Here is a 26,951-nt window from a genome sequence, read left to right as displayed (position 1 = left end):
ATGGTGTTACTAACTATATACATCATGATGTTACTAACTATATACATAATGGTGTTACTAACTATATACATCATGGTGTTACTAACTATATACATCATGGTGCTACTAACAATATACATAATGGTGCTACTAACTATATACATCATGGTGTTACTAACTATATACATCATGGTGTTACTAACAATATACATCATGGTGTTACTAACTATATACATCATGGTGTTACTAACTATATACATCATGGTGTTTACTAACTATATACATCATGGTGTTACTAACTATATACATCATGGTGTTACTAACTATATACATCATGATGTTACTAACTATATACATCATGGTGTTACTAACTATATACATCATGGTGTTTACTAACTATATACATCATGGTGTTACTAACTATATACATCATGGTGTTACTAACTATATACATCATGGTGTTACTAACTATATACATCATGGTGTTACTAACTATATACATCATGGTGTTACTAACTATATACATCATGTTGTTACTAACTATATACATTGTAGTGTTACTAACTATATACATCATGGTGTTACTAACTATATACATCATGGTGTTACTAACTATATACATCATGGTGTTACTAACTATATACATCGTGGTGTTACTAACTATATACATCATGCCTTTACTAACTATATACATCATGGTGTTACTAACTATATACATCGTGGTGTTACTAACTATATACATCATGGTGTTACTAACTATATACATCATGGTGTTACTAACTATATACATCATGGTGTTACTAACAATATACATCATGGTGTTACTAACTATATACATCATGGTGTTACTAACTATATACATCATGGTGTTACTAACTATATACATCATGGTGTTACTAACTATATACATCATGGTGTTACTAACTATATACATCATGGTGTTACTAACTATATACATCATGGTGTTACTAACTATATACATCATGGTGTTACTAACAATATACATCATGGTGTTACTAACTATATACATCATGGTGTTACTAACTATATACATCATGGTGTTACTAACTATATACATCATGGTGTTACTAACTATATACATCATGGTGTTACTAACTATATACATCATGGTGTTACTAACTATATACATCATGCCTTTACTAGCTATATACATCATGGTGTTACTAACTATATACATCATGGTGTTACTAACTATATACATCATGGTGTTACTAACAATATACATCATGGTGTTACTAACTATATACATCATGGTGTTACTAACTATATACATCATGGTGTTACTAACAATATACATCATGGTGTTACTAACTATATACATCATGATGTTACTAACTATATACATCATGGTGTTACTAACTATATACATCATGGTGTTACTAACTATATACATCATGGTGTTACTAACAATATACATCATGGTGTTACTAACTATATACATCATGATATTACTAACTATATACATCATGGTGTTACTAACTATATACATCATGCCTTTACTAACTATATACATCATGGTGTTACTAACTTATTACATCATGGTGTTACTAACTATATACATCATGGTGTTACTAACAATATACATCATGGTGTTACTAACAATATACATCATGGTGTTACTAACTATATACATCATGGTGTTACTAACTATATACATCATGGTGTTACTAACTATATACATCATGGTGTTACTAACTATATACATCATGGTGTTACTAACTATATACATCATGGTGTTTACTAACTATATACATCATGGTGTTACTAACTATATACATCGTGGTGTTACTAACTATATACATCATGGTGTTACTAACTATATACATCATGGTGTTACTAACTATATACATCATGGTGTTACTAACTATATACATCATGCCTTTACTAACTATATACATCATGGTGTTACTAAGTATATACATCATGGTGTTACTAACTATATACATCATGGTGTTACTAACTATATACATCATGGTGTTACTAACTATATACATCATGATGTTACTAACTATATACATCATGGTGTTACTAACTATATACATCATGGTGTTTACTAACTATATACATCATGGTGTTACTAACTATATACATCATGGTGTTACTAACTATATACATCATGGTGTTACTAACTATATACATCATGGTGTTACTAACTATATACATCATGGTGTTACTAACTATATACATCATGGTGTTTACTAACTATATACATCATGGTGTTACTAACTATATACATCATGGTGTTACTAACTATATACATCATGGTGTTACTAACAATATACATCATGGTGTTACTAACTATATACATCGTGGTGTTACTAACTATATACATCATGGTGTTACTAACTATATACATCATGGTGTTACTAACTATATACATCATGGTGTTACTAACTATATACATCATGGTGTTACTAACTATATACATCATGGTGTTACTAACTATATACATCATGGTGTTACTAACTATATACATCATGGTGTTACTAACTATATACATCATGGTGTTACTAACTATTCTGCGGCAGTCCCCTTTCAGATTCCAGGTAGAACTCTTTCTGATTCCAGGTAGAACTCTTTCTGATTCCATGTAGAACTCTTTCTGATTCCATGTAGAACTCTTTCTGATTCCATGTAGAACTCTTTCCGATTCCATGTAGAACTCTTTCTGATTCCATGTAGAACCTTCTTTTGAAATTATTCTAAATGGAGCCCAAAAGGTTTCTACCTGGAACCAAATGTGATTCTTTAATTGGTTATCCTATTTGGTTAACCCTTTTTTTGTTCTAGATAGCACCATACAGGTGCTACTTCACACATCATGGTGCTCCTACACACATCATGGTGCTCCTTCACACATCATGGTGCTCCTACACACATCATGGTGCTCCTACACACATCATGGTGCTCCTACACACATCATGGTGCTCCTACACACATCATGGTGCTCCTACACACATCACGCAACGCCAGGGTTGTGCAACGCCTCCTGCTGGGGCCAACCATACAATAACGTATGCATACATTACTGTAAGTCGTTTTGGGTATAAGCGCCTGCTAAATGGCATATATTTGGGCGGCAGGTAGCCCAGCGGTTAAAGTGTTGGACCAGTAACCGAAAGGTCACTAGTTCAAATCCAGCGCCGACAAAGTGAAAAATCAGTCAGTGTGCCCTTGAGCAAGGCACTTAACCCTAATTGCTCCAGGGTCACTGTTGATAATGGCTGACCCTGGCTGTGAACCCACTCTCCAAGGGTGTCTCAGGGGGAGTTGGGATATGCAACAACAAAAAAACATTTCCAATTCACATGTGTGAAATAGGAAAAATATAAGCATCCACATTATTTTTATTCTATATCATGGCGCTCGTCTCTGTCACGTAGCACCACTGCAGACCTGTGAGAAGGACTGAGAGATCTGTGAAATTCTGATCTGTGACACCTAATTAACCAGGAGCTTGCTCAGCTCATACCTAAAGCCCAGTGTGTGTGTGTTTGCCTGGTGAAGACAAGAAGTATCTGTTCATGGCCAGGCTCATTCTGACACTTATGAGACAGACAGGATCCCATCATGGAAGGGTTTCACCAACAAATGAGCCCCCTTTCCAACTCATAGACTTAGTTAGACTTCTCATCTTTGTATATGTCCAATTATGGTGTCTGGGACAGCATGGGAAGCGCCATTGAGACGCCATCTCCCTTCTAAAGTAGTCCAGTAAACAAACTGAAAGGGTACATACTCACCTCAATGGCGCTGGCAATGCTAAAATGGGCTTTGGGGCACTAGAGTCAAAGATAAACTCTGTGCTAGAGTTGTCTATGTTCCAACTTTGCTTCATTAGCATAAATGTACCACTTGAGCTGGTCTGGAATTGGTGAGAAAATTGGAGTAGGATTCAAAGGAAGGGTGAATCTGAGACCGGAAATGTTGTTGTACAATACGCTAAGAGACAGTTTTGCAAACAGGCAAGTCTTCAGAGATTGTTGTTTTATTTCTCTGAAAGAGAGCGAGAGAGCTAGGAGGCAGCTCTGTAGAGGGAGCGGTGTATAGTGAGTGGGGAGAAAGGGGCAGCTGGGATAGGATTAAATGCTGACATTCTGCATTTCTCATTTCTCCAACCCAAAAATACCCCCCTACTTCAGGGAAAGCCTGCCCTGAGGTTTGGCAGCAGGCTCTCGCAGTTATGGGCAGAAAGGATTTGCTTCTAAGTCACTCAGCTTTATATAATAGCCTCCTGTATGCTCCATTCCAGGGAGGCATCTGTGGAGAAGTGACAGCATTTAGCTGTTGTGGCTTTGCTGGCTGCCAATGCTAATGTCAGAGAAAGGTCCCTCAGAAGGGTGGGGGGTGTAAGGGGGGGATAAGGGGGGATAAGGGGGGGAGAGGGAGAGAGAGAATATGGAGGAAGAAAGTTGATTGATCATCACAATGCCATATTATGGCTGGAAGGTGACACTGAATCTCACCAATATGTCCAATGCCATAAGTCTGATCTGAGGATGGGAGATGTGTCCCACAGCTTGAGGAACGAAACCTCACTGTCAGAGTTGTAAATCCAGAGGAGATCAGTGCAGAGAGATACACAAAGAGGTGTTCTGGTTGTATGAAAAACATAATTGAAAGTCCCTTTTTTCCCTAGGGGACATCTTTGAAATTTAACAGTATTAGTAACGCAAGTCCATTTTGATTCCTCCCCTCAATTCAGAGGTTGAACATAATATGTATAGAATTTGTATAGCATGTGAAGGACGGAGTTTACATACATTAGTTTAGGTTTCAACCTTAAATGTGGATTGGAGAACTCTCAACTTTAGATTCCCTCTGACTTATAAACTGTTCATGAACTCAATCAGTGGTTTGTCTGACTGTCTGTCTGCCTGGTTAATTACTGGTTAATTACTTCTTTAGACACAGGTCACCATGGCAAGTATTAGCTGTAACTTCCTTAGCTGACAGGGACTGAACCCCTGGAGAATTTGTTTCCTTGCTGAACTTTTTCAAAGTGTAAATTTCAACAGATTCTGTCTGAGAGTTTCCCACAGTGGGTTAGTGGGGAGCGCTTGTGAAAGAGTGAGATAGAGGAGGTAACTTTTCTATTTAAAGGACTCATCCAAAGGACACTTCAGTGTGACACATCTGCTTGTATTGACAGCTCTCTGTCCTGTCGGCATAAATAAGATGAATAGCACCAAATAAAAGGAAAATAATACATATAAAAGCTTAGTGTGCGCATATGGTCCATTAAGCATTTTCCTGTTGTTTTTATTGCTGGTTTAATCTTTTTTAATCTGTCAGAAAATCAATTTTTCATGTTGCTGCCAAGTTGCTGAGTAGGACACTCCATCATATTTACAGTGTCTGTCTGAGGCTGACTGGACGAGGCCTTATACTTTGCTTACCACTCATCGGACATGCCATAGGCCACCACTACAAAGACTGATGATGTGGAAATACTGCATGATTTATTGTTCTTCTTCACAGTTTTGAAGCCATCAGTTTAATCAATGATACGTTCACACAACATCAATCATGGATCATGAACAATCATGGATTGTTTTCCTTTGTCATCACTGTGTTGCACTTTGTATCTCTTCACAATGGAGGACTGCATGATTTTGCATTAATATGTGCAGTTGGATTGTCCTGTACGAATATACTAGTCTTGTTAGTGTATGAAAATGTACATTGATGTCCTCTGGGGCTCCTGATGATACCTTTCTAATAAAGTGTTATTATATTGTATTATATATGTTTCTCTGGATGACATGACACCGCACATGTTCTATCTAGTGCTGGAGAATCTCTTATAGCTAAATAGCCCTTCATGTCATGTTTTCTGAACATGTGGGGATTTCTGTTGAGGGTTGTCTCTGGGGTCTAGAGAGAGACAGACGGGGTTACATGTTTTCAATGTATAATACGTGTTTTCAATGTATAATACATGTTTTGAATGTGTTAAACCTGAGATGCAAGTTGAATGGTAAGCTAATTCCCTTGCATATTCATTCATATCCTTATTTCCATCAATTATATATTGCCATGAATCTGATCCAAACCAGACCTGGCATATGTTCACAGAGAATCCTACATGTAAAGTCTCCTGGTACTTACTAGCTCTAATCTGTGTAAGACTGCAGGGGAATTAATCACATTCTGTGGCTGAAAGAGAAGGTGAGAATTTCCTCTGACATCAGATCAGTCAGTGTGGGGGAACAGAACTCTCTGGGTTTTCCTTCTAAACCCACAGTGAAACCATGATTATCTGCATTCAGCAAAAATGAAATGTCTATAATTCCAGTGGGGGCAGGATGCTAAAATACCTAATTTGACAGAACAAGTATAACTATAAAATGTATTTATATATTCATCAAGGGATTTAGCTGAGAACCTAGGCTACCTGGAATAAAGTGGGTTTACTGAATCCATTACTGCTGTAGGGATTATTAACATCGCCACCAGTTGCAATGACTGATACATTCACATTAAGACATTGCAGGGCATTGAAATATGTCATTTTTATTCACAGCCGCAGTGCCTCCGAAGCAGAAACTATTAATATTGTAAGCAATTTATTTGTCAGCTTAAAAAAAAGCTGTGTTTTGTAGAAACCTTTTTTGCAAGGCTATTTTCCCCTTGAGCTCACTGGCTTATTAGAGAGACACAGAGCGTTATTTGCTTATGCAGTGAAGCCTAAAACAGTGGAGCAGCAGTATTTAAAGCCGCTTCGCCCCTCCATTTCCCTGAATGATTACCTCCGTCAAGGCTCCAGCAGACCCCAGAGTCCCCGACCACAGATACTGTATATCACTGTGAGAGCCGTACAACACCTGTCTCTTAAAACGCTCCAGAAAACCCGATGGGCCTTTTTGACACACCTCAGTGTGCATTAACTGTAGCAGAAGGCATCTTTAAATGCCTGCCCATGAAACCAGTAAGGGTCTGAACCATTAGATGACTACTATTGGCACCGGGATGTAGCTGCACACCAGCTAGAAACCATTATCCAACCATTACTCTCACATCCTTAGACAGTGTACATTTCAAGAATCTTCCAAAGAGTGTGTGTTCTCCAAATTGTACATGTCATGGTATGGGTGTTGACTGGACTAGGACTGCACCAAGGAGATATCAGATCAATGAAGGCTAATGCAGAGTGGGCATTGTTGGCTCCCCATGACCTTACAGCGAGAGGATGGGGTGTCTTAAAAGGGTGAGGGTGAGGTTAAGGGAGAGGTCATGTGATGCACTGTCCAATGCCCAAATATAAGGCCCTCAGTGCAATGTTCTGTTCAGGGCCAGCAAAGTATTAAGCCCTGTGATGGGTTTGGGCTAAATGAGAGTGCTTACTGGATGCTGTCACGCTTGGACTGTTTCTACCTCTCACTCCCAGACACAGGAGAAAGAGAGGGGGGGAGGGGGGGGGGTGGAGTATGTCAGTAAAATTCTAATTTCCTCTCTCCTTTATGTTAATGGACTCAGGGGGGAAAACCAACTGTCTTTAAAGAAAGGTGGAATGAAATGCGCTGTAAATGCCAGTGAATGATAGATCAGAGAGATAGTGCGGACGAGAGAGCGAGGGATGAGGCGAGAGCTTTCTCCACCCAGTCCTTCTCCTCCCACCGCAGACCTCCCCTCACCCTTCCATCTCCCTTCTCACCTACCTGTAACCAGGCATAAAACTACATTTTTACTGCTTAATAATGGAGGAAATATAAAACCTCCGTGAATATGAGTAGGTGAGGGCATTCTGCAGTACATCTCCTTTAATTAAAAATAAGATGGAATGACAAAAGGGAGAGAACCTGGGGACTCCTTATTTTCTCTCTCTTCTTTTTAGGACTTTACGGTCTCTACAAAATATTTTATTCCTTTGCAATTACATGTACGGGTGCTTTAACAGCAGAGGCCTAACGACCTGGTCCCTGGGCAGTCGTGTCATGGTAGAGACCTCAGTGTTGGAGTAGGAGTCATTTATCTCCATGGCTGATGGGCTTTTACCACAGACATAGATTGAGATATCATTTTCATATATGTCAAATTATGGCATCAGTGAGTGCACAGGCAGCGCCATTGAGGCAATCTCCATTTTGAAGTTGTCCATTTTCTTCTTCTACTACTTCTACGAGTTGGCAGACAAACTGAAAGGGTGCATACTTCCACCTAGCTCACAGGTATAATTCATTGACTGAATCATGTGATCCTTAACCCATAGGAAGTCCCACCCAGTTGTCTACTTTAAAATGGTGGAAGCCCTCAATGGCAATGTCCACACCAAAACGGGGTTTATCTATCTATGTAACGTCTTTCGTCGGTAGAAGGAGAGGAGGACCAAAGCGCAGCGTGGTGCGTATCCATAATTTATTAGAATACTTCTCAATATGAACAAAAACAATAAACAGACGAAAAACCAACGAAGCTACAGTCCCGAACTAGTGAACACAGAAAAACCAGGAACACACGAACAGGAACAATCACCCACAAACCAACAGTGAAAACAGGCTACCTTAATATGGTTCCCAATCAGAGACAACGTAAAACACCTGCCTCTGATTGAGAACCATATCAGACCAATAAGACAAACCTAAACAAAGAAACACATAACATAGACTATACCCACCCAGCTCACGTCCTGACCAACTAAACAAAGACTAAACAAAGGAAATAAGGTCAGGAACGTGACAATCTAGAGTCCTCTATCTAACTCTATGGCTTTTACACACTGTTATTAGGGTAACTATCAAACAACATGCAATGGTTGTGGCCTTTTTAAATAAATGGAAACTTTCAAAGTGTTTGGGCAGGTTGAAATAAAAAACACTCCCACTCTTTTATGTAATCATACATTGTTCATATACCCATTTGATATTTAAACTCATGAGTTATGGAAACAAAATATGGATAGTCTTTTCAAATGTTAGACCATTTCAAATGTGTTATTTCTCCCTCCATTAATTAATGTGTTGTTTGCTTTGTTTTGCAGGGCATGTTTAATGAATGTACTGATTTCCCTTGAAGTCGACTATGCCATATGCAAGAAAATAAATCAAAGGCCGTTTTGGTGAAAGAAAGGAAATCAAATGCTTGCAGGATTCTGAGGGCCAAAATAGCCAATCAATATCCGTCAAATGGAATTAGCTTTTTCTCCAGGAGTGGGCAGGCCTTTCTAGATGACTCATCCGTGCTTCCCCCTCTCTCAATTATGGAGATGTTTCCTCCTCACCACAGCAGTCATGTTGTTCCACTGTTCTCTACCCAACACAGATCTATTCAAGAATGTACAATGTGATTCGCTCTCATCCCTGGCTTGTACAAACCCTTCATTCAAAGGGAGGTGTACAAAAAAATCCTGTTGAAAATGTATCAGACCAAAGTGCTCTTCTGAATCAAGCAGCTCTCCTACGACATGACCTTTGCTCTGATACTAAGCGTGACCTGTCAGCTAAGGGGCAAATCAAGAGAGGTTTGTGAGCTATAAAAGATGCAGGCAAATGTTAAGTTACTGCCCACTTCATACTTCCTACTTAATTATCTGTTCTGGTCACAGAGGTGCAGCGCATTCGGAAAGTATTCAGACCTCTTGAATTTTTCCACATTTTGTTACGTTATAGACTTATTCAAAAATAGAAATGTCTTATTTACATAAGTGGCCGGGGACTTTAGTGCAGGGAAACTTAAATCAGTTTTACCTCATTTCTATCAGCATGTTAAATGTGCAACCAGAGGGAAAAAAACTCTAGACCACCTTTACTCCACACACAGAGACGCATACAAAGCTCTCCCTCGCCCTACATTTGGCAAATCTGACCATAATTCTATCCTCCTGATTCCTGCTTCAGTGCGTACGGCCCAGTACATCACCGGGGCCAAGCTTCCTGCCATCCAGAACCTCAATACCAGGCGGTTCCCCCTGTATATAGCCCGACTATTGTTATTTTACTGCTGCTCTTTCATTATTTGTAATTTTTGTTGAGCTATTTTCTTAAAACTGCATTGTTGGTTAAGGGCTTGTAAGTAAGCATTTCACTGTAAGGTGAACGAACACCTGTTGTATTCGGCGCATGTGACAAATACAATTTGATTTGAGACTCAAAATTGAGCTCAGGTGCATCCTATTTCCACTGAGCATCCTTGAGACGTTAATACAACTTGATTGGAGTCCACTTGTGGTAAATCCAATTGATTAAACATGATTTGAAAAGGCACACACCTGTCTATATAAGGTCCCACAGTTGACAATGCATGTCAGAGCAAAAACCAAGCCATGAAGTTGAAGGAATAGTCCGTAGAGCTCCGAGACAGGATTGTGTCAAGGCACAGATCTGGGGAAGGGTACCAAATAATTTATGCAGCATTGAAGGTCCCCAAGAACACAGTGGCCTCCCTCATTCTTAAATGGAAGAAGTTTGGAACCACCAAGATTCTTCCTAGAGCTGGCCGCCCGGCCAAACTGAGCAATCGGGGGAGAAGGGCTTTGTTCAGGGAGGTTACCAAGAACCCGCTGGTCACTCTGACAGAGCTTCAGAGTTCCTCTGTGGAGATGGAAGAACCTTCCAGAAGGACAACCATCTCTGCAACACCAATCAGGCCTTTATGGTAGAGTGGCCAGACGGAAGCCACTCCTCAGTAAAAGGCACATGACAGCCTGCTTGGAGTTTGCCTAAAGGCACCTAAAGATCTCATAAACAAGATTCTCTGGTCTGATGAAACCAAGATTGAAACTCTTTGACCTGAACGCCCAGCGTCAAGTCTGGAGGAAACCTGGCACCATCCCTACGGTGAAGCATTGTGGTGGCAGCATCATGCTGTGGGGTTGTTTTTCAGCGGCAGGGACTGGGAGACTAGTCAGGATTGAGGGAAAGATGAATGGAGCAAAGTACAGAGAGATCCTTGATGAAAACCTGCCCCAGAGCGTTCAGGATCTCAGACTAACCCCAAGCACACAGCCAAGACAATGCAGGAGTGGCTTCGGGACAAGTCTCTGAATGTCCTTGAGTGGCCCAGCCAGAGCCCGGACTTGAACCCGATCTAACATCTCTGGAGAGACCTGAAAATAGCTGTGCAGCGACACTCCCCATCCAATCTGACAGAGCTTGAGAGGATCTGCAGAGAAGAATGGGAGAAACTCCCCAAATACAGGTGTGCCAAGCTTGTAGGGTCATGCCCAGAAGACTCGAGGCTGTAATCTCTGCCGAAGGTGCTTCAACAAAGTACTGAGTAAAGGGTTTGAATACTTATGTAAATGTTATATTTCTGTTTTTTATTTTTTATATATTAGAAAAAAATTCTAAAAACCCGTTTTTGCTTTGTCATTATATTATTAATAATTTTATAATTAATCTACACATAATAATTTTGGGACAAGGCTGTAACCTAACTAAATGTGGAAAAAGTCAAGGAGTCTGAATACTTTCCGAAGGCACTGTATGTTTCCCATGCCAATAAAACCCTTTGAATTGAATCGAGAGAGAGAGAGACAAAAACAGAGAGAGAGCGAGAGAGAGTGAGAGAGAATATTGTGCTGACAAACTTGTTTGGAAGTAGGAAGTTTAAGCCACTGAAAAGTGTTATTGTTAATCAGTGTTATCATAGCAACAGCAATAAAAGCTTTATTTGTGTTTATATAATTAATCTCTTCTTGTTCTGAGTAGTTTTCAAACTTATGTACTGACTGTTGTAGTGAAACCTAGTTGGGTAAAGATTCTAATGAAACGATAGTATAATTTGTATGGTTTTCCTAAGACATCAAGGACAGCCTTTATCTGGGAGGAAATGGGGGAATGGGACAATTAAGAGGGAGAAATAGACAAAACATATCAGCTCTTTTCCTGAGATGGCCTCCCTTGGGAGGATTCACCATTTCTGTTGCCGTTGTGATGTGAGATCTTTTTAAAGGGGGAAGTGTGAGTGAAAGTAACATTAGTGGGAGTATAATGATGGATAAAATGGCATTTGAGATTCATTAGTACTTCCCCGACACACTCTCTCACTCCCTGCTGTGATACACATTTAATTTAATCTTCAAACAAAGTCTAATGTCTGAGCGAATCGGTCTTGGGCAGCTTTTTGATCTAACATAGATAACCATCATGTTGTCACTATGTCATTCTACCCACTGTCACTGGACTACCTCTGATACCAGGGGACTGTAGTCCTGAGAACTGGGTTTGACATTGATGACTTTGTTAGGGCCATATGTTTTAGCAGAACACCCTCTTTACAAAGATACATTGTATCCCTGTGGTCCAGAGGCGAGGGGAGGTCTGTGTGCTGTGTGTTTTGCCCTTCAGATCCGGTATGTAGAGAAGCAAAGACATCAGAGATGGATTTATGTAATATATTTCCTAAAGTGCAAACCCAATGTTGTCTTGACTTGATTTAAACATTAATATGTAGACTGTTATTTTATCACGTTTCAGGTAAGACCCAGATGCAGTCAGTGTCGAAGTAACTAAAGTTTAATACTAGTACAGGTGCAGGTAAAACGACAGGTCAAGGGCAGACAGAGGTCAGTAATACAGGTAGGGTGCAAAAGGTCCAGAACGGCAGGCAGTCTCAGCGTCTGAGCAGGCAGGGGTCAATAATCCAGTGTGGTGTGGCAAGGTACAGAACAGCAGGCAGGCTCAGGGCAGGCAGAATGTTAACAACCGGGGAAAACAGGAACAGGAACAGCCAGGAGCAAGGGGAAAACGCTGGTAGGTTTCACAAAACAAACTGGCAACAGACAAGCAGAGAACACAGGTATAAATACACTTGGGATAATGGGGAAGATTGGCGACACCTGGAGGGGGGTGGAGACAAGCACAAAGACAGGTGAAACAGATCAGGGTGTGACGTATTTATCTAATTAACCTCTAACACCTCCCAAACCCGGATCCGGGATCCCCCCCATCACAAAAGCTGACTAGCATAGCCTAGCCTAAAGCCACAGGGATATCATATAATAAAATGTTCATGAAATCACAAGTCCAAGACACCAAATGAAAGATACACATCTTGTGAATAAAGCCATCATTTCTGATTTTTAAAATGTTTTACAGGGAAGACAAAATATGTAAATCTATTAGCTAACCGCGTTAGCAAAAGACACCACTTCCATACTCCACCATTTTCTTACTGCATCAGTAGCTATCACAAATTCGACCAAATAAAGATATAAATAGCCACTAACCAAGAAACAACCTCATCAGATGACAGTCTGATAACATATTTATTGTATAGCATAGGTTTTGTTAGAAAAATGTGCATATTTCAGGTATAAATCATAGTTTACCATTGCAGCCCCCATCACAACTCTCACTAAAATGACTAGAATAACTACAGAGACCATCGTGTATTAGCTAATTACTCATCATAAAACATTTCTTAAAAATACACAGCGTGCAGCAGATGAAAGACACAGATCTTGTGAATCAAGACAATATTTCAGATTTTCTAAGTGTTTTACAGCGAAAACACAATATAGCGTTATATTAGCTTAGCACAATAGCGAACATTACAACAGCATTGATTCAAGGCAAAAATAGCTATAACGTATAAACCACCAAAATATATACATTTTTTCACTAACCTTCTCAGAATTCTTCAGATGACAGTCCTGTAACATCATATTACACAATGCATATAGAGTTTGTTCGAAAATGTGCATATTTAGCGGCACAAATTGTGCTTATACAATGAGAAAAGTAGCCAAGAGCTCAAGCAATCTGTCTGGCGCCATCTTGGAAAGCCACCTACTCTTATCGAAAACTATTCATAAACTTGACTAAAAAAATACAGGTTGGACAGCAATTGAAAGACAAATTAGTTCTTAATGCAATCGCTGAATTACATTTTTAAAATTAACCTTACTGCGCAATACAGGCTGCGATAACACAATGCTACACTGCAAGCAATGGCGTTTCATGCATTTGACATTTTTCAACAGAACAATGAATTATCAGCATAAATAGTTCTTACTTTTCGATGAACTCTCATCAGAATCTTGGGAAAGGTGTCCTTTGTCAAAAAGAATCGTTGATAGGTTGGAGAACGTCCTCTTCAGAGTTGCAATTAGCAGTAAACATTAGCACGAAAGAGAGAGATACCCACATTCCTACAGCGCCAAGGAAATAAATACCCGAAAATCGCAATATACTGACATAAACTGATATAATTCGGTTCAAAATAACAACATTACGATGTCTTCAACACCTATATCGAATAACAACACAGCCGGAAATGTCTGAGATCTATAACCGATGGTTCCAAAAGAACGTCCCCAGGTCCTCAATGCGCCCGAGCGAAGGTGGAAAGAACGAGCCACCTCGTTCCCAATCAATTTATAAACTTTGGGAACTACGTAGAGACGCCATTTCAAGACTCCCTATTCGCTAACAACCAGGGGAAGGCGTATGCAGTGCATCTCAACCAATAGAAGACAGTCAGAGTTATCCACAGGTCTGGGAACAGCAAGCAGATTTCAGCATTTTCAAATCCTCATAGGAGAATTGCTCTAAGTCTAGTTCTGTTTCACTTACAGACATAATTCAAACGGTTTTAGAAACTAGAGAGTGTTTTCTATCCAATAGTAATAATAATATGCATATTGTACGAGCAAGAATTGAGTACGAGGCAGTTTAATTTGGAAACGAATTTGTACTATGTCGAAATGGCACCCCCCTAGTGGCAAGAAGTTAACTAACTATGTTTAATAGTTACCCGATTAAATTAATCATGTAACAATTAACTCATTAGGACCTGAGGCACCACAAGAGCGGTTCTTTAAATAGTTACCATCTCCTGAATTGAACTCTAAAAGGTCTTTACCTATCACGTCTATAAACAGTCAATTTATTAATCATAACCCTGTATCATATCATCATTCTGAACATCATTCTGCATCTGCAAAAACCCAAGCCTTACTTATGATTCAGTACTACACAAATTGGTTTCATTATTTATTTACTAGCTAATTGAATGTGAACACAGGATAAACATACACACTTTGCGCCTGTTATTGACTGGAGACGTAATACGCTGAAAACAGGTCCCTAGCGGAATGACAACAACATTGATGCTTGTTAAAGAAAAGATGGATAGGGAGAGAGAGAGGGACAGAGACACTTAACATTGTTCCATTCAGAAACTACTCTCACCTACAGTAACCATATACTTTGCACACGAACCGCCGCCCGCTTTGAGTAAGAAATCATGAATTTATTTATGTGAAATGCATGGGTTCGCCGGGGATCTGTCGGTGAACAGGGCAGCCTTGGAAAGGGGGTTGGGCCTTTTTCGCGGCACGCTTCTAAGGTTCTGATTGTCCGAAATGGTTCCAACAAGTCTTCTATTGTTGTCCTTCTTTATAGTTGTCCTGTATCCGGTGACTTGAACAGAACTACAGAGTTGACTTTCCTTCCATTCGCTCTTGAAGATAGGCTAGCCAGCTGTATCGATGGTTTCCCAGTGGGGTGATGAGAGTAGCGTAATACGTTGGCTTGAGCAGAGTACCAGGATGGTTCTACTTAAATTCGCTTTCGAAGATTCTTTACTTAGGACAGCTAGTCAGCCGTACTAGTGATTGTCCGGGAGGTGAGTTTATCGTCTCCACCTTGTGTTGAGATTCAAAGTTCAAACCACTTTAAACGTGCAGCTGCAGCTTCATGTTTTTCTGGTCTGATGTGTTTTTTTTCTTAATCCATCATTTATACAGTTTGCTCAAAAGGGGCGTTTCCGGCAGGCTGGCATGCTCCCTGACCTCACTCCATGCGGTAACTACTCACTGTGCAAAGTTTATGGAAAACAATTATCTCTTAACTTCTCAAATCACATCCCTCTCTTAACAAAAACACTTTCAGAATTGTTCATATTACATGCACAACGCGTAGTATGGAAAATTTGTGTATGTACAGTAGTGGGTATACTTTCCAAGTTACAGTATTTCCTTTATAGCATTTTTAATGACAGCACAAAATAACATTAGTGTTCTATAGGTTGCCTCTGACCATTCCCCACATTCTATGTTAGAAATATTGTTCCAGTATTCACTTTTGAACGTGTTAGAGTTTCAGCGGGAAAAAGTCTGCTGAAACAAAGTACATTCCTTTGGTGAATCTTGAGAGCACAGGCCTGGATCTTCTCCCATGATTTACAACAGGACATTAGTTGTTAATCCCCACTAGTTCTCCCCCCCCTCTATGGGAGAGAGGGGGTCTGATTGAAGTTATTAATTCCAAACCTGATCTGACCTATTTGGATTCTCATGGACTTTCATGACAATGTACAGCATGCCATCTAGAATTATGATGAATTGCTTGACTTATTGATTGACTGATTGTTTGGTTGCACTACATGGCTGTCTACAATGTTAACATTTGGATGCTGTTGGACATGTCACACTTCACAAAATAACCTGTCTCGCATATTTTCATACCAATCAGTTTCATCCTGATTAATATACCAACTGTTAAAGCTATTAGGAGTACATGGGTGTTAGGTTGGAAATGTGGTTACCTACAAAGGCTAACTCTAATATAATTAGCTAGAGTTTTAACAATCAGGAAATGGGATGCTCAGGTTTTTATAGCATTCATCTTAAATGTTCCCCTGTCAAAAATAAAAGAGACATTTTGAATAGGGAAAGAGACCTCTTCAAATATAGCTATTTTATTTGAGTCAGATTACCAAGTAATCAGAAAGGATTAAAAAAGTTATCATTTTTTTTGTAAAGAAAAGCGTTATATTGTGAGTTGAGAGTAATGAAGATAATTTGCAAGGGAACAGATGGTGGGTGTTGATGTTCTCGTTGACAGGTAGCATGTTGTCAGTGCTTGGTGTTGTTATCATACAGAGAACAGCAGCTTTGAGTCCTAATTGGGACCCAGAAGGATTTTGCTTCAGAGCTGGGAGTGGAGGAAGAGAGAGGAGCAGAGACAGGAGAGAGCAGCCAGAGCTTGGTATTAAAGAGAAACGCACATCAAAAAACACACCAGCTGGCCCATCATTTTCCTGAAAAGAGAAGAGGGTTGAAATGGTGGAAATTCTTTCTAAGGGGCATATGAATACATAGAGACAGATCTGTTTTCAGTCAGTGTGTTGATAAAAATAGATTATGTTTGTTTATTTATTTACTGTTTGGTGCAGTGCATTTGTCAATATCCAAAACCTACTTTTAGAATTTTATGCCCATATCCACTGTTCTCCAACCTTGTGACAATACCATGTTGTAGAGCAGGGTTATTCAACTCTTACTCTACGAGTACTGGAGCCTGATGGTTTTCTGTTCTACTTGATAATTAATTTCACCCACCTGGTGTCCCAGATCTACAGTAAATCAGTCCCTGAATAGAGGGCAACAATGAAGAAAACGCAGTGGAACTGGCTTCGAGGTCCAGAGTTGAGTTTGAGGGTTGTAGAGGTAGATACTTGAGAGACTGAAAGGTTAGGGTTAGGTCTTGGGTTATAGCTAGGGCTAGGGTTGATTAGTGGTGTGGACATGAATTTAGGGATAGGGTTAGGTTTTGAATAGAATTAGGGTTTGCGTTATTAAGGACCAAGGATAGGATTAACCCTAAACCTAACACTTAATCCAATTTTTGGATCTTGAACCTTGGATCTAAATGGAATATAACACAAGTATATATCCGCTCTGGAAACACAGCATTTTCATAAGCATCTTTCAGTTTCTCAAGTACATACCTCTACAACATGTTGCTTGTCAGATGGTTGAAAAATAGTGGATACAGTGCATTCGGAAAAAAAGGTTACAACCTTATTTGTCACGCCCTGATCTGTTTCACCTGTCCTTGTGATTGTCTCCACCCCCTCCAGATGTTGCTTATTTTCCCCGGTATTTATCCCTGTGTTTCCTGTCTCTCTGTGCCAGTTCGTCTTGTCTTGTCAAGTCAACCAGCGTGTTTTTCCCGTGCTCCTGCTTTTTCTTATCTCTCTTTTGCTAGTCCTCCCGGTTTTGACCCTTGCCTGCCCTGAATCTGAACCCGCCTGCCTGACCATACTGCCTGCCCTGACCTCGAGCCTGCCTGCCACTGTACCTCCTGGACTCTGACCTTGTTATGATCTTTTTACCTGTCCACAACCATTCTCTTGCCTGCCCCTTGGATTATAATAAATATCAGAGACTCTAACCATCTGTCTCCTGTGTCTGCATCTGGGTGTCGCCCTGTGCCCTTATATTATTCTAAAATTGATTACACACAATACCCCATAATGACAAAGTGAAAACAGGTTTTTAGAAATGTTTGCAAATGTACAAAAAATAAAAAACAGAAATACCTTATTTTTATTGAACCTTTATTTAACTAGGAAAGTCAGTTAAGAACAAATTCTTATTTACAATGATGGCCTACCAAAAGGCCTCCTGCGGGGACGGGGCTGGGATTTAAAGATTGAATAAAAAATATAGGACAAAACACACATCACGACAAGAGAGACAACACTACATAAAGAGAGACCTAAGACAACAACATAGCAAGGTAGCAACACATGACAACACAGCATGGTAGCAACACAACATGGCAGCAGCACAACATGGTAGCAGCACAAAACATGGTACAAACATCATTGGGCACAGACAACAGGACCAAGGGCAAGAAGGTAGAGACAACAATAGATCTCGAAAAGCAGCCAAAACTGTCAGAGTGTCCATGATTGAGTCTTTAAATGAAGAGATTGAGATAAAACTGTCCAGTTTGAATGTTTGTTGCAGCTCGTTCCAGTCAGTAGCTGCAGCGAACTGAAAGACGAGCGACCAAGGGATGTGTGTGCTTTGGGGACCTTTAACAGAATGTGACTGGCAGAACGGGTGTTGTATGTGGAGGATGAGGGCTGCAGTAGATATCTCAGACAGGGGGAGTGAGGCCTAAGAGTGTTTTATAAATGAGCATCAACCAGTGGGTCTTGCGACGGGTATAAAGAGATGACCAGTTTACTTAGGAGTATAGAGGGCAGTGATGTGTCCTATAAGGAGCATTGGTGGATAAATATGATGGCCGAATGGTAAAGAACATCTATCTGATCTATAAATTACGTCTCTGTAATCTAGTATGGGTAGGATGGTCATCTGAATCAGGGTTAGTTTGGAAGATGGAGTTTCCTCTATCGATTACGATAGAGGAAACCAAGTCCAGATTTGACTTTAGCCTGCAGCTTTGATATGTGCTGAGAGAAGGACAGTGTACCGTCTAGCCATACTCCCAAGTACTTGTATTAGGGGACTACCTCAAGCTCTAAACCCTAAGAGGTAGTAATCACACCTGTGGGGAGAGGGCATTCTTCTTACCAAACCACATGACCTTTGTTTTGGAGGTGTTCAGAACAAGGTTAAGGGCAGAGAAAGCTTGTTGGACACTAAAAAAGCTTTATTGTAAAGCGTTTAACACAAAATCCGTGGACGGGCCAGCTGAGTAAAAATGGATGAGAGAGCTTTCTACTGCCTGAGCTATGTTGTTGATGTAAATTGAGAAGAGCGTGGGGCCTAGGATCGAGCCTTGGGGTACTCACTTGGTGACAGGCAAATCAAATCAAAATCAAATCAAATTTATTTATATAGCCCTTCGTACATCAGCTGATATCTCAAAGTGCTGTACAGAAACCCAGCCTAAAACCCAAAACAGCAAGCAATGCAGGTGTAGAAGCACGGTGGCTAGGAAAAACTCCCTAGAAAGGCCAAAACCTAGGAAGAAACCTAGAGAGGAACCAGGCTATGAGTGGTGGCCAGTCCTCTTCTGGCTGTGCCGGGTTGAGATTATAACAGAACATGGCCAAGATGTTCAAATGTTCATAAATGACCAGCATGGTCAAATAATAATAATCACAGTAGTTATCGAGGGTGCAGCAAGTCAGCACCTCAGGAGTAAATGTCAGTTGGCTTTTTTAGCACGTCCGGTGAACAGGTCAGGGTTCCATAGCCGCAGGCAGAACAGTTGAAACTGGAGCAGCAGCAAGGCCAGGTGGACTGGGGCCTGCAAGGAGTCATCATGCCAGGTAGTCCTGACGCATGGTCCTAGGGCTCAGGTCCTCCGAGAGAGAGAAAGAAAGAGAGAGAGAAGGAGAGAATTAGAGAGAGCATACTTAAATTCACACAGGACACCGGATAAGACAGGAGAAGTCCTCCAGATATAAGAAACTGACCCTAGCCCCCCGACACATTAACTACTGCAGCATAAATACTGGAGGCTGAGACAGGAGGGGTCAGGAGACACTGTGGCCCCATCCGATGATACCCCCGGACAGGGCCAAACAGGAAGGATATAACCCCACCCACTTTGCCAAAGCACAGCCCCCACACCACTAGAGGGAAATCTTCAACCACCAACTTACCATCCTGAGTCAAGGCCGAGTATAGCCCACAAAGATCTCCGCCACGGCACAAACCAAGGGGGGGCGCCAACCCAGACAGGAAGACCACGTCAGTGACTCAACCCACTCAAGTGACGCACCCCTCCTAGGGACGGCATGAAAGAGCACCAGTAAGCCAGTGACTCAGCCCCTGTAATAGGGTTAGAGGCAGAGAATCCCAGTGGAGAGAGGGGAACCGGCCAGGCAGAGACAGCAAGGGCGGTTTGTTGCTCCAGAGCCTTTCCGTTCACCTTCACACTCCTGGGCCAGACTACACTCAATCATATGACCTACTGAAGAGATGAGTCTTCAGTAAAGACTTAAAGGTTGAGACCGAGTCTGCGTCTCTCACATGGGTATGCAGACCATTCCATAAAAATGGAGATCTATAGGAGAAGGTCCTGCCTCCAGCTGTTTGCTTAGAAATTCTAGGGACAATTAGGAGGCCTGCGTCTTGTGACCGTAGCGTACGTGTAGGTATGTACGGCAGGACCAACTCGGAAAGATAGGTAGGAGCAAGCCCATGTAATGCTTTGTAGGTTAACAGTAAAACCTTGAAATCAGCCCTTGCCTTAACAGGAAGCCAGTGTAGGGAAGCTAGCACTGGAGTAATATGATCAAACTTTTTTGGTTCTAGTCAGGATTCTAGCAGCCGTATTTAGCACTAATTGAAATTTATTTAGTGCTTTATCCGGGTAGCCGGAAAGTAGAGCATTGCAGTAGTCTAACCTAGAAGTAACAAAAGCATGGATTAATTTTTCTGCATAATTTTTGGACAGAAAGTTTCAGATTTTTGCAATGTTACTTAGATGGAAAAAAGCTGTCCTTGAAACAGTCTTGATATGTTCGTCAAAAGAGAGATCAGGGTCCAGAGTAACGCCGAGGTCCTTCACAGTTTTATTTGAGACGACTTTACAACCATCAAGATTAATTGTCAGATTCAACAGAAGATCTCTTTGTTTCTTGGGACCTAGAACAAGCATCTCTGTTTTGTCCGAGTTTAAAAGTAGAACATTTTCAGCCATCCACTTCCTTATGTCTGAAACACAGGCTTCTAGCGAGGGCAATTTTGGGGCTTCACCATGTTTCCTTGAAATGTACAGCTGTCTGTCATCCGCATAGCAGTGAAAGTTAACATTATGTTTTCGAATGACATCCCCAAGAGGTAAAATATATAGTGAAAACAATAGTGGTCCTAAAACGGAATCTTGAGGAACACCGAAATGTACAGTTGATTTGTCAGAGAGACAAACTGATATCTTTCCAACAGGTAAGATCTAAACCAGGCCAGAACTTGTCCGTGTAGACCAATTTGGGTTTCCAATCTCTCCAAAAGAATGTGGTGATCGATGGTATCAAAGGCAGCACTAAGGTCTAGGAGCACGAGGACAGATGCAGAGCCTCGGTCTGACGCCATTAAAAGGTCATTTACCACCTTCACAAGTGCAGTCTCAGTGCTATGATGGGGTCTAAAACCAGACTGAAGCATTTCGTATACATTGTTTGTCTTCAGGAAGGCAGTGAGTTGCTGCGCAACAGCTTTTTCTAACCTTTTTGAGAGGAATGGAAGATTCGATATAGGCCGATAGCTTTTTATATTTTCTGGGTCAAGGTTTGGCTTTTTCAAGAGAGGCTTTATTACTGCCACTTTTAGTGAGTTTGGTACACATCCGGTGGATAGAGAGCCGTTTATTATGTTCAACATAGGAGGGCCAAGCACAGGAAGCCACTCTTTCAGTAGTTTAGTTGGAATAGGGTCCAGTATGCAGCTTGAAGGTTTAGAGGCCATGATTATTTTCATCATTGTGTCAAGAGATATAGTACTAAAACACTTAAGTGTCTCTCTTGATCCTAGGTCCTGGCAGAGTTGTGCAGACTCAGGACAGCTGAGCTTTGGAGGAATACGCAGATTTAAAGAGGAGTCCGTAATTTGCTTTCTAATGATCATGATCTTTTCCTCAAAGAAGTTCATGAATTTATTACTGCTGAAGTGAAAGCCATCCTCACTTGGGGAATGCTGCTTTTTAGTTAGCTTTGCGACAGTATCAAAAATACATTTTGGATTGTTCTTATTTTCCTCAATTATGTTGGAAAAATAGGATGATCGAGCAGCAGTGAGGGCTCTTCGATACTGCACGGTACTGTCTTTCCAAGCTAGTCGGAAGACTTCCAGTTTGGTGTGGCGCCATTTCCGTTCCAATTTTCTGGAAGCTTGCTTCAGAGCTCGGGTATTTTCTGTATACCAGGGAGCTAGTTTCTTATGAAAAATGTTTTTTGTTTTTATGGGTGCGACTGCATCTAGGGTATTGCGCAAGGTTAAATTGAGTTCCTCAGTTAGGTGGTTAACTGATTTTTGTCCTCTGACGTCCTTGGGTAGGCAGAAGGAGTCTGGAAGGGAATCAAGGAATCTTTGTGTTGTCTGAGAATTTATAGCACGACTTTTGATGCTCCTTGGTTGGGGTCTGAGCAGATTATTTGTTGCGATTGCAAATGTAATAAAATGGTGGTCCGATAGTCCAGGATTATGAGGAAAAACATTAAGATCTACAACATTTATTCCATGGGACAAAACTAGGTCCAGAGTATGACTGTGGCAGTGAGTAGGTCCAGAGACATGTTGGACAAAACCCACTGAGTCGATGATGGCTCCGAAAGCCTTTTGGAGTGGGTCTGTGGACTTTTCCATGTGAATATTAAAATCACCAAAAATTAGAATATTATCTGCTATGACTACAAGGTCCGATAAGAATTCAGGGAACTCAGTGAGGAACGCTGTATATGGCCCAGGAGGCCTGTAAACAGTAGCTATAAAAAGTAATTGAGTAGTCTGCATAGATTTCAAGACTAGAAGCTCAAAAGACGAAAACGTCATTTTTTTTTTTGTAAATTGAAATTTGCTATCGTAAATGTTAGCAACACCTCCGCCTTTGCGGGATGCACGGGGGATACGGTCACTAGTGTAACCAGGAGGTGAGGCCTCATTTAACACAGTAAATTCATCAGGCTTAAGCCAGGTTTCAGTCAGGCCAATCACATCAAGATTATGATCAGTGATTAGTTCATTGACTATAACTGCCTTTGAAGTGAGGAATCTAACATTAAGTAGCCCTATTTTGAGATGTGAGGTATCACGATCTCTTTCAATAATGGCAGGAATGGAGGAGGTCTTTATCCTAGTGAGATTGCTAAGGCGAACACCGCCATGTTTAGTTTTGCCCAACCTAGGTCGAGGCACAGACACAGTCTCAATGGGGATAGCTGAGCTGACTACACTGACTATGCTAGTGGCAGACTCCACTAAGCTGGCAGGCTGGCTAACAGCCTGCTGCCTGGCCTGCACCCTATTTCATTGTGGAGCTAGAGGAGTTAGAGCCCTGTCTATGTTGGTAGATAAGATGAGAGCACCCCTCCAGCTAGGATGGAGTCCGTCACTCCTCAGCAGGCCAGGCTTGGTCCTGTTTGTGGGTGAGTCCCAGAAAGAGGGCCAATTACCTACTTCTATCTTTTGGGAGGGGCAGAAAACACTTTTCAACCGGCGATTGAGTAGTGAGAATGCTGTAGAGCTCATCACTCCCCCTAACTGGGAGGGGGCCAGAGACAATTACTCGATGCCGACACATCTTTCTAGCTGATTTACACGCTGAAGCTATGTTGCGCTTGGTGACCTCTGACTGTTTCATCCTAACATCGTTGGTGCCGACGTGGATAACAATATCTCTATACTCTCTACACTCGCCAGTTTTAGCTTTAGCCAGCACCATCTTAGCCTTAACGTAGGTAGCCCTGCCCCCTGGTAAACAGTGTATGATCACTGGGTGATTCGTTTTAAGTCTAATACTGCGGGTAATGGAGTCGCCAATGACTAGGGTTTTCAATTTGTCAGAGCTAATGGTGGGAAGCTTCGGCGTCTCAGACCCCGTAACGGGAGGAGTAGAGACCAGAGAAGGCTCGGCCTCAGACTCCGACTCGCTGCTTAATGGGGAAAACCGGTTGAAAGTTTCTGTCGGCTGAATGAGCGACACCGGTTGAGCATTCCTACAGCATTTCCCTCCAGAAACAATGAGAAAGTTGTCCGGCTGCGGGGACTGTGCGAGGGGATTTATACTACTATCTGTACTTACTGGTGGCACAGACACTGTTTCATCCTTTCCTACACTGAAATTACCCTTGCCTAACGATTGCGTCTGAAGCTGGGCTTGCAGCACAGCTATCCTCGCCGTAAGGCGATCGTTCTCCTGTATATTATGAGTACAGCGACTGCAATTAGAAGGCATCATGTTAATGTTACTACTTAGCTTCGGCTGTTGAAGGTGCTGACGAACCATGTCCAGATAAAGCGTCCGGAGTGAAAAAGTTGAATGAAAAAAAAAGTTGAGGGAAAAACTAAAAATATAAACGGTAATTAAAAAGTAAAAACCGTAAAGTTGTCAGGTAACAAAGTAAGGTTGGCAACAAAACGCACAGCAACACAGCAAAATATAAACGGTAATTAAAAAGTAAAAACCGTAAAGTTGTCAGGTAGCAAAGTAAGGTTGGCAACAAAACGCACAGCAACACGTCTGCAAGTTCAAGAGGAAGTGACGACAAAATGTGTCTGTCTCAGCAGTGGCTGAGACAGCAGATGTTCTGACTTTATACACTGCACTCTTTGAGAGAGTTATCAAACCAGGCCAAAGACCCCCCAGAGACACCAATACAAACCGGCCCACAAGAATGGAATGGCCTACCGTATCAAAAGCTTTGGCCAAGTCAATAGAAATAGCAGCACAACATTGCTTCGAATCAAGGGCAATGGGGACATCATTGAGGACCTTTAAAATTGCAGTGACACATCCATAACCTGAGCGAAAACCAGATTGCATAGAAGAGAGAATACTATAGACATCAAGAAAGCCAGTCAATTGATTATTGACAAGTTTTTGCAATACTTTTGATAAACAGGGCAAAAAAGAAATAGGCCTATAACAGTTCAGATCAGCTTGATCTCCCCCTTTAAATAATGGTCGAACCGTGGCTGCCTTCCAAGCAATGGGAACCTCCCCAGAGAGGAGAGACAGGTTAAAAAGGTCAGAGATGGGCTTGGCGATGATAGGGGCAGCAACCTTAAAGAAGAAAGGGTCTAAACCATCTGACCCAGATGTTTTTTGGGGGTCAAGTTTAAGTAGCTCCTTTAGCACCTCGGACTCAGTGACCGCCTGCAGGGGGAAACTTTGGGAAGGGAGGAGCGTTGGGGTTAGTCGCATTAGAAGGAGTGGGAGATGAGGAAATGTTGGACGGGCAAGGAGGCATGGCTGAGTCAGATAGGAATTCTGACTAAATGAAGTGGTGATTAAAGAGCTCAGCCATGTGCTTCTTGTCAGTAACAACCACATCATCAACATTAAGGGACATGGGCAGCTGTGAGGAGGAGGGTTTATTCTCCAGGTCTTTAACCGTTTTCCAGAACTTCTTGGGGTTAGTCCCACAGAGAGAGAACTGCTCCTTAAAGTAACTAACTTTGGCCTTCCGGATAGCCTGAGTGCACTTACTTCTCATTTGCCTGAACGAGAGCCAGTGAGCCTGAGTATGCGTGTGCCGAGCCTTTCGCCAAATGCAATTCTTGAGGTGGAGTAATTCTGCAAGATCATGGTTGAACCAGGGGCTGAACCTGTTTTTAATTCTCATTTTCTTTATGGGGCATGTTTGTTAACAATACCACTGAAAAAAAAAAAAAGAAGGTCCACCTTCAACAGAGGGGATCAAGCTGATTCTATACCATTTTACAGAGGCCAGTTCATGAAGGAAGGCTTGCTCATTAAAGTTTTTTAGCAAGCGTCTATGACAAATCAGGACAGGTCGTTTCACTGAGCAACCATTACGAGCACAGGCTGTAATACAGTGATCACTAAGATCATTACAGAAAACACCAGACTGATACCTATCAGGATTATTTGTGAGGATAACATCGAGGAGAGTAACCTTTTCTGGGTGTTCGGAGTCATACCTTGTGGGATTGGTAATAAGCTGAGAAAGATTTAGGGAGTCCCATTGCTTTAAGACGGCCAGGTGGTTTAAGCATGTCCCAGTTTAGGTCACCTAGCAGGACAAATTCAGACTTAGTGTAAGTGGCCAGGAGAGAGCTTAGGGCAGGTAGGGTACATGCTGATGTTGATGGAGGACGATAGTACCCAGCAACAGTCAACAAAGAGCTATTTGAAAGTTTAATGCTTAAAACCAGCATATCAAATTGTTTGGGGACAGACTTGGTGGAGACAAGCTAGCACTGAAGGTGATCCTTGGTAAAGATTGCCACTTCCCCAACTTTGGAAGATCTGTTTGCCGAAAAATGTTATATCCAGAAAGATTAACATCAGTATTCAAAACACTCTTCCTTATCCACGTCTCAGTAATGACCAACACATCTGAATTGGAGCTGTGAACCCACACTTTCAATTGATCCATTTTAGGTAATAAGCTTCTAGTGTTAACGTGCGGAAAACCCAGGCTTTTACGAGTGCAGAAATCAGTGAAGCAGATATCAGTGCACAAGTCAGAATTGGGGCTAGCAACAGTAGATAGGCAAGGGTGTACACGCACATTTCCAGATATCATCAGCAAAAATACAATCAAGGCACGGC

Source organism: Salvelinus namaycush, chromosome 10, assembly GCF_016432855.1.
Source record: "Salvelinus namaycush isolate Seneca chromosome 10, SaNama_1.0, whole genome shotgun sequence".
Lineage (NCBI taxonomy): Eukaryota > Metazoa > Chordata > Actinopteri > Salmoniformes > Salmonidae > Salvelinus > Salvelinus namaycush.
This window is presented reverse-complemented; position numbering follows the sequence as displayed.